Source organism: Tupaia chinensis, unplaced genomic scaffold (assembly GCF_000334495.1).
Source record: "Tupaia chinensis unplaced genomic scaffold, TupChi_1.0 Scaffold000126_2, whole genome shotgun sequence".
Taxonomy (NCBI): Eukaryota; Metazoa; Chordata; class Mammalia; order Scandentia; family Tupaiidae; genus Tupaia; species Tupaia belangeri.
In genome coordinates this window covers 1,883,936-1,893,702 of record NW_006159594.1, presented here as the reverse complement: position 1 = coordinate 1,893,702, position 9,767 = coordinate 1,883,936, and positions in this window count along the sequence as shown.

The following is a 9,767-nucleotide window of genomic DNA, read 5'->3' as shown; positions in this document are numbered from 1 at the left end:
GGTCACGCCACAATCCCTTCTCCTCCATTCTCCTCTCGGGATCTTGGGCACGCACGCACACGCACCCGACGTGGGTTTTAAGCCACCGGGTCCGGGACGCAAACCACGGTGGACTACGTTGGAGTCCAGCGACATAGCCATTACGCTAACTGCTGGTTCCCGAAAGAACACGTTTTCAAGCTGCTGTGTTTTAGGGCAATTTGTGAAGTGGCAATAGACAACTGACATAGGAACTTGGAGAGAATTAACCCAAAAAAGGTAGAACAGAAAATCCTAAAACAAGAGTTTGTGTGTTTGTTTGTTTTTTAAGCAGCCCTAATTTGGGCCAGGCCTGTAGTGCAGAGGGAGCTCGATTCTCACATGGCTGATTCAAATCCTGGCCCTCGAAGCTTGAAAATACTGAGTGCGTGCACACTCACGTGCCTGCCCAGGTTCCCAAAGGGATGGAGAAGTGGAGGGGAAAAGGATTGTGGCGTGACCAGGCTCTCTTTCTCTCTCTACTGTCTATCTATCTCTTCTTCTCACTCTCTCTCACACACACCATCAGGCAAAAGAAAAAAAAAGGCAATCCAGGTGGCATGGTGATTAAGGCAGCTTGATTCCACTTGGCCAACTGAGTGGTTTGAGTGCCAGAACCAGTGGCTTAAAAATCACACTGGGCACGTGTGTTCCAAGAGGAGAACGGAGAAGGGACTGTGGGGCATGCCCATCGCCCCAGGGGGTATTTTCTTTCTCTCTCTCTCTCTCTCCCTCTCTCTCTCTCTCTTTGGTGAGCTAATGTGCTCTATAGCAAAATAAATTAATTAAATTAAATAAAAAAGGGAGCCATAATTTAAAAATATTGTATTAATATATGAACTAACAAAGAGAGTAAAGGAAGGTCCAGAAATAGTCCGAAACACACTTGGGAGTTGAATCTATAATGAAAGTAACATTCAAAACAGCGAGAAAAAAAGATTTATCAAATACATTATGTTGAGACAACTGGGTAGCTCTCTAGTGAAAAAGAAATAAAATTAGATCTGTGCCCCTCACACCACACACCAAAATAAATTTCAGATGGGTCAACAAGATTTAAATATAAGAAAATAACCATTAAAGCTATAAAACTTCTTTCTTATTTATTTCTGCATGGAAAAAATGCAGAAGTAAAGTCAAAAGAAAAGAATAATTTATGAAGAATTCTAAAAAAAGAAAAAAAAAAAAAAACTCTCAAAAAAAGAAAAAGAGGAACTTGCCTGGCTAACACGGTACCTAAAATCCAGACAAGGGGGAAGAGATGGAGGGAGGCAACGTGACCTTTCCCCCTGGCGGGCGGGGTGGTGGTTTCTCCCTGCCCTCTCCCTTACCCCCTCTCTGTCTCTCCAGCAAGCACAGACACCCTCTGGCAATTATTTTTTTAAAGAAGAAGGAAAGAAGGGAAAATATAAGAAAAGAAAGAAGGAAATAAAACCTGTTCATTTATTTGTCCCAAATATTGCATGGAGCTTACTTATACTAAAAAATTTACTTATGATTTATTTGAAATTTAAACCTGAGTATTTCTGTGTTTTACCTACCAACCATGCTTCCCTGCCATAGTGATAATGGTTCTCCAGAGCAGAGAAGAGTCACATCAAGCTTATTCATTGATTTGGAAAAAACCTACCGAAATCACATAAATTTTACACATGGCCCAGAAGAAAAAGAAAAACAAAATACTGTTGACAAAACATATATTGGGAACCAGCAGTTGGCGTAATGGCTATGTCGTTGGACTCCCACGTAGTTGACCACGGTTTGTGTCCCAGGCCCGGTGGCATAAAACTCACGCCGGGCGCGTGTGCGTGCGTGCCCAAGATCCCGAGAGGAGAATGGAGGAGAAGGGATTGCGGCGTGGCCATCCCCCCTGGGGGGTGATTTCTCGCTTTCTGTCTCTATGTCTCTCTCTGTCTGTCTGGCAAGCGCACACACCCTATAGCAAAAACCTCTCGAAAAAGAAAAATAAAGAAAGAAAAAAAAAAAAGAAAATCCTGAGAGGAGAATGAAGAAGAAATCGCCGTGTAGTCATCCACCCTGATAATTTCTCACCTTTTCTCTCTCTCTCTCTCTCTTTCTTTCTCTCTGTCTCCAGCAAGTGCAAAAGCTATGGCGAAAACTTACAAAACAAAACCAAAACACATATATTTAAATGGCACCAACAATATATGGATACATTCTTCTTGTAACCATTTTATAACTCCAGATAAGGCAAAAGTACTCCATCACTAAGCCACCAGATCCCCAAAGTAAGCACATTTGACAGTGTGTTCTTCTAGAAAAATTTTTTTGTATATGCATACATGCATATAGAATATATAGATTTGTTTTGCACATGTGAGTGTATCATAAACACTCTTCGCTATCTACAAATTATTACATAGTATATATGTAGATATATATTATTACATAGTATATATGTAGATATATATTATTACATAGTATATATCTACCTCTTTATTGTTTTTTTTCTTTTTTTCTTTTTTCTTTTAGAGATTTTTGCTATAGGGTGTGTGCACTTGCCAGAGAGACAGAGAGAGATGGAGAGACAGAAAGCAAGAAATCATCCTCCAGGGGAGATGGCCACACCGCAGTCCCTTCTCCACCATGCTTCTCTCAGGATTTTGAGAACACACGCACATGCGCCTGGCATGAGTTTTAAGCTGCTGAGTCCAGAACTTGAACCGCAGTTGACTACATGGGAGTCCAACGATGTAACCATCATGCCACCTGCTGGTCCCAATCTACCTCATTATTTTTTAAAGCTATGTAACATTCCACAGAATAAATATTACTCTAGGTTACCAGTTCTCAGAGTGTGGCTTAAGGACCCTCGGGGAACACGTTCGGAGTGCCTATGAGGTCCAAATTATTCTCATAATAATAGTAAGACATATTTTGCCTTTGGTACCTCAACCCTCTCACAAGCACACTGTGGCGTTTTCCAGAGGCTACTGTGTATGATGACAGCTAATAAAATGGGTATGTGTATCTTCTTATGTTTTCCAAAATTTTCTAAGTAGACTAGGGTGTAAATATATGCTATCTTAATCTGCTCTTGTGCTGCTAGTAGAAATATCTGAGACTAGGTGCCTTATAAAGAATGGGTTTATATGGGGCCAGCAGGTAGTGTGGTGGTTAAGGGCACTGGATTCCCACATGGCTGACCTTGGTTCAAGTCCCAGGCCTGGCAGCTTGCTTTCTCACTTTCCATCTCTCTTTCTCTCCCTCTCACTCTGTCTCTCTCTGATCAAATTAAAATAAATAAAGTTAAATTTGGGAACCAGTAGTTAGCATAATGGCTATGTCGCTGAACTCCGGTTCACGTCCTGGACCCGGTGGCTTAAAACCCACGCCGGGCGCGTGTGCATGCGTGCCCAAGATCCCGAGAGAAGAATGGAGGAGAAGGGATTGCAGCATGGCCATCCCCTCTCGGGGGTGATTTCTCGCTTTCTGTCTCTCTGTGTCTCTCTGTCTGTCTGGCGAGTGCACGCCCTATAGTGAAAAACCTCTTGAAAAAAAATAAATAAATAAAAATAAAAAGTTAAATTTTAAAATTCTTTAAAAAAAAAAATGAATGGATGGGACCAGCAGGTGGCATGGTGGTTATGGCGCTGGGCACTCCCACATGGCCGACCATGGTTTGAGTCCTGGACATGGTGGCTTGCCTTCTCACTTTCTCCCTCTCTCTCTCTGTGTCTCTCTCTGGTCAAAATAAATGAATGAATAAATACAAAAATAATTATTGAAAAATAAATGAATGGATTTATTTGGCTTGCAGTTCCAGTGACTGGAAAATCCAAAGGCAGGGGCCAACATCAAGTTGCTCTGGTGCTACATCACGACATGGCCAACAGAAGCAGAGAGGACAGTGGGCACATGCAAAGAGAGAGACCTGGGGGCTGCCATCTTTCTTTTATAACAACCCACTCTTGCAGGAACTAACCTCCTCATGAGAGCTGGAGTTGAGAACGTCTCGTGAGACAGCATTAATCCATTCATGAAGGCGATGCCTCAGCAATTCAAACACCACCCACTAAGCCTCACCTCTCAAAGGTCTCACCAGTTCCCAACACTATTACATTGGGGACCAGATTTCAAAACATAAACCTTTGGCACCAGCAGGTGGCGGGATGGTTAAGGCACTGGACACTCCCACATGGCTGACCAGGGTTCGAGTCCTGAATCTGGTGGCTTGCTTTCTCACTTCCTCTCTCTCTCACTTTCACCCTCTGTCTCTTTCTGGTCAAATTTTAAAAATTAATTAATTAATTAATTAACAACTAAATAAATAAATAAACCTTTGAGGGACAAACCATTATGTCACCATAGCATATTCATTTCCAGAGATTCACTCAGTGTCTTCTCAGACTCTCACTATGTTCTTCCTGGCTATCTGCGGTTCTATCTGATATAAGCCCCAATATGATGTCCTACAAATTATTATTTTGAAATTTTGAAGTTTATCTTGCACTTATCTGTAAGGGAAAAAAAGCACTCTTTGTTTCGTTCTGCCATATTTTCATTTTTTTTTTATTGCTGTTGTTCTTTTTTAGACTTTTGCCATAGGGCACATGCACTCCCCTGAGAGAGATGGAGAAACAGAGAGGGAGAAAGTCGGAAATCACCCCTCAGGGGAGATGGCCATACTGCAATCCTTTCCCCTTCATTCTCCTCTTGGGATTTTAGGCACGCACACGCACCTGGTGTGCTTTTAGGCCACTGGGTCTGGGACTTGAACCACAGAGTTGGCCATGTGTGATCCAGATGCCTTAACCACCACACCAACTTCTAGCCTATATTTTTAAATGTTTTTTTAAAACCTTTAGAAATGTGATTTTACTTAAAGTTGACTTTTTAATAAAATTTTACTAGAGGGCATGTGTATTTGCCAGAGACATGAGAGAGGTCATGGAGGGGAGTGAGAAACTACCTCTCACGGGGGATGGCCATGCTACAATCCCTTTGCAATTTCTCCTCTTGGGATTGCAAGCATGCATGCACATGCACCTAGTGTGATTTATTTTTTTAAGAACTTTTTGCCTTAGGGTGCCTGCACTCACCAGAGAGAGATAGAGACAGACAGTGAGAGGGAAAATGAGAAATCACTCCCTGGGTGGATGGCCATGCCGCAGTCCCTTCTCCTCTATTCTCCTCCCAGGATCTTGGGCATGCACACATGCCTGGTGTCTGTTTCAAACCACCAGGTCTGGGACTCAAACCGTACTCAGCCATGTGGGAGTCTAGTGACACAACCACTATACAATCTGCTGGTCCCCCCAGTATGATTTTTAAGCCACTAGGCCCAGGACTCAAACTACCCATTTAGCCATATGGGATCCAACTGCCTTAAACCATCAAGCCACTAGCTGGCCCCAAAGTTGATATTTTAAAATTTAGTCTTTTATTCTAACACAAAAGACCATTTCTTTGGAATATATTTATTTTCATATTCAAGAATTTATCATCAGCTTAAGAAAGATAGATTGAAAAGTTTGCTTTCTCAACCCACAGCAGCACCATCTAGGTCTGAAAATACTGAAAAAATACGGAGCCAACATATCATGGCATCGTCTGACTCGCAGAAGAGAAGGATACGTGCCAAAGACAGAGTAAAAGCAAAAATAGGATGAAATCTGTATTCCCCTCATCCGTATCGATATTATAGGTCGTCAGGAAAGTCAGGACGTATTTCTCTATGCAAAAACGCATTGTGACTTGCCTGATGGCCTGAGAGTTTATCTTATTTTGGCTAATACAAACAATTTTGAATAGTTATAACACAAGGTAAGTTGCAGCACCATTTGAGACCAATCCTTTAGCATTCAGAGGGAAGGGCACTATTTTAAAGGTAGATACATGACGAGCTCTTTGAAAGCTAAAAATTGTTAGCTTTTCAAGCTAGAAATGAAAAAGCTGCTGGAACCTCTCATGGGGAAGTTATCCCGCATTAGTCGACCCAGCCCACACAGTCACAGAAGGAATGATGACACCTGGTACTTTGACATCACTGAACGCCTGCTGGATGACGGCAGTGGAAGAAGTCCTGGGTGCTGTCACTTCACAAAACATGGTCAGTCATCAAAGTAAAGATTGCTGCAAACATGAACACAGAGATCATCTCTTCTTTAAGAATTGTACTTTGGGGACCAGCAGGTGGTATAGTGGCTATGGTGCTGGACTCCCACATGGCCAACTCTGGTTGGAGTCCCATACCCAGCAGTTTGGAAATCACACCAGGCGTGTGTGCATGTGTGCCCAAAATCTCAAGAGGAGAATGGAAAAGGGGCAGTGGCATAGCCATCCCTCCTCGGAGGTGATTTCTCACTTCCCCTCTCTGTCTGTCTGTCTCTGTCTCTGTCTCTGTCTCTCTCTGGTGAGCGCACATACCCTATGGCAAAAACAAAAACAAAAACAGAACTGCATTGTACAACATGGAGACTTGCTGTTTTCGTGTATTCATCCCAAATCAGTACCAACGAATCATCCCAGGCTATTTCTCTGTGAATACTTGGCAACAAACACAAGCGGTGGTGAAGTTTTCAGTGTTGCTTAGCTTTCCTTTTGAATTTCATGATTTCTTCTGGAACAATGATCTGGATATTTCCATCCACGACACAAAAGCAACAATAGCTAAAGATGCTGGCACATTAGCACAAATTAAGGCAGCGGCAGCAAACTGTTCAAGAAGTTCTCGAATTCTCCACTGCCACGCATTCGGAAAAAAACAGTTCCACTTCAGATTACTGTGTAAAATCTTGATCCTGGAGAACATGTCTTTCAACATTTTTTGTGAAGAAATGGGAAGTGTACGTAACACATTTCTGCTGCATACTGAAGGATGATGCTTATCTCAAGAAAAAGCTCTTGTGCCGTTGTTTCAGCTGTGAGATGAACTGTCTGCTGTTTTCATGTAACACTATTTTTACTGAAAGAATGACTGACAGACAAACTACGATTATTCAGGTTTGGATATTTGGCAGGCATTATCTCAAAAATGAATAGAGACAGTCACTTCAGGGAAAAGAGCTGACAATACTTGCTGGCAATGATAACATTTAAGCCTACCACTGGGAATTAGAATTACGAGGGTGGCCCTATAGCACAACAGTTGAGCACTGTGCAGAGGAAGTTTGAGCCTACATGTCCAACGAGGGCTCGAGTCCTGGCCTCAGAGGTTTACGCACCGGACGCTGCTCATGTCCAGAATCCTGATGGGTTGGAGAATTGGAGGAAAAAGCATTATAGTGTGACCACGTCCCTTGGGAGGTGTTGTCTGTCCCCCACCACCCTTCTCTCATGCATATGCACATGCCCTCTGGCAAAATAAGAGAGAAAAATCAGAATTGTGGAAAATTTGTATATTCCATTATAAGCTTGGCAATTGCCTGAAACTATAAGAGTTTCCCAATGAGATCACTATAGATATAAAAACGTGATTTTGGGGGGCCAGCTTCATTGGCCTGATGATTAAGGTCACTGGATCCCACACAGTCAATCATACAGTTGGAGGACCCACTGGTCTGAGAAACACATGGAGCATATGTGTGTGCATGCCCGAAATCTTGAAAGAAGGAAAAAATGGAGAAGGAGAGATTTCCGAATGACTGTTCTCCATACAGGGTGCTTCCTCTTCTCCTTCTCTCTCTCTTCCTCTCTCTCTGTCTCTGGTGAGTGTACATGTCTTCTAGGGGAAAAAAAGTGTAGTTTTTTTTTTTTTTGGGGGGGGGGCCAGTCCCCTGGCCTAATGATTAAGGAGGCCAGATCTGATGTGGCTGACCATGCTGTTGGAAAGCTGGCCCCAGGGACTTGAAAAACATGCCAGGCACATGTGTGTGCATGCCCAAAACCCTGACAGGATGGTGAAATGGAGGAGAAGGGATTGTGTTATGACCATACTGCATCAAGGGGTGCTTTCTCCCTTTCCCCCTCTCTCTGTCTCTGGTGAGCATATGCACTCTCTGAAAAGTTAATTTAAAAAAAAAAAGGTTGGGAACCAGCAGTTAGCGTAATGGCTATGTCGCTGGACTCCCACGTAGTCGACCGCGGTTCATGTCCCGGACCCGGTGGCTTAAAACTCACGCCGGGTGCGTGTGCGTGCGTGCCCAAGATCCTGAGAGGAGAATGGAGGAGAAGTGATTGCGGCGTGACCATCCCCCTTGGGGGGTGATTTCTCGCTTTCTGTCTCTATGTCTCTCTCTGTCTGGCTGGCGAGCGCACGTGCCCTATAGCAAAAAAAAACCTCTCCAAAAAAAAAAAAAATTTTTGTGATAATGTACAATACAACTCTTGTCTAATTTTTGGTTTTATTTTTTGGTTTAGCTGTTTTTCATATAAAATGTTATTTATGTGAGCATATAATAGGAATTTTTGGTATGGGGTTTTTTGGGGAGGACATTATTTTTGCTACAGGGCATGTACACTTACTGAAGAGACAGAGAGAGAAAGTGAGAAATCACCACCTAGGGGGAATGGCCATGCCATCATCCGTCCTCCTCCATTCTCTTAGGACTCTGGGCATGCATGCACATTCACCTGGGGTGAGTTTCAAACCACTGGGTCCAAACTCAAACCATGATAGGCCATGTAGGGGTCCAGCACCTTAACCACTGTGTCACCTGCTGACCCCAGGTTTATTAATTTTAATGTATAGTTTTTTTTATTTCCTCAATTTTCATTTATCTTATAATAAATTGACAGACATAGCCCACATAAACAAAAACTCTGTGGAGTTCCCCCCTTCTCTCTGTCTTTATATATATATATATATAATATATTTGAAGGTTTTTGACATAGGGCGAGTGCACCTGCCAGTGAAAAATAGAGACAGTGAGAGGGAAAGTAAGTAAGAAATCATCCCCCAACAGGGCATGGGGGGAGCAGTGGCCATGCCCCAACCCCCTCTCCACTCATCTCCTGGGATTGGGGGCATGCATGTACACTGGCCTGGCATGATTCTCAAGCCCCCAGGTCTGACTTGAACTATGGTCTGCCATGTGGGAGTCTAGCACCTTAACCACCATGCCACTTGCTGGCCCCTCAATAAATTTTAAGAACATAAAAGGTACTTAGACCAAAAAGTTTGAAAATCCTGTCCTGGTTTACTTAACTGTTCCCCTATTGATGGGACTTTTTTTTTTTTTTTCATAGACAATGCTTCAAACATCTCTTTTTGTGCATAATACGAGAAAATCTTTTAATTACGAAAAACTTTCCAAATCTGGAGTAACTAGCAGTTACTATCAGATCACTCTGATTCATGGAAAAGTGGAAAGGACCAAGTAATAATGCCTGACGCTGGAGGCAGGTAAATCAGGAAAAACCTGAATTAGTCATTGTCACTAGAAAGCATTGCAGAATGGCTGGACCCCCTGTGACCAGGCCTGCAGAATCAAGTACAGTAACGTCGCAGTGACAGAACACAGACTCTCAGCGTGTTTCCTCATCTGTCAGATGGAGGCGATGATACCACCCAGATAGTTGCAGTGGGTTAGTCAGGCAGTACAAGGGTCTTTAGAAGTTCATGAAAGGACCAGCCATTAGTGTAATGGCTATGTCGCTGAACTCCCACATAGTTGACCGTGGTTCAAGTCCCGGACCCGGTGGCTTAAACTCATGCCGGGCGCGTGTGCATGCGTGCCCAGGATCCCAAGAGGAGAATGGAGGAGAGGAGATTGCGGAGTGGCTATCTCCCCTGGAGAGTGATTTCTCGCTTCCTGTCTCTCTGTCTCTCTCTGTCTTTCCGGCGG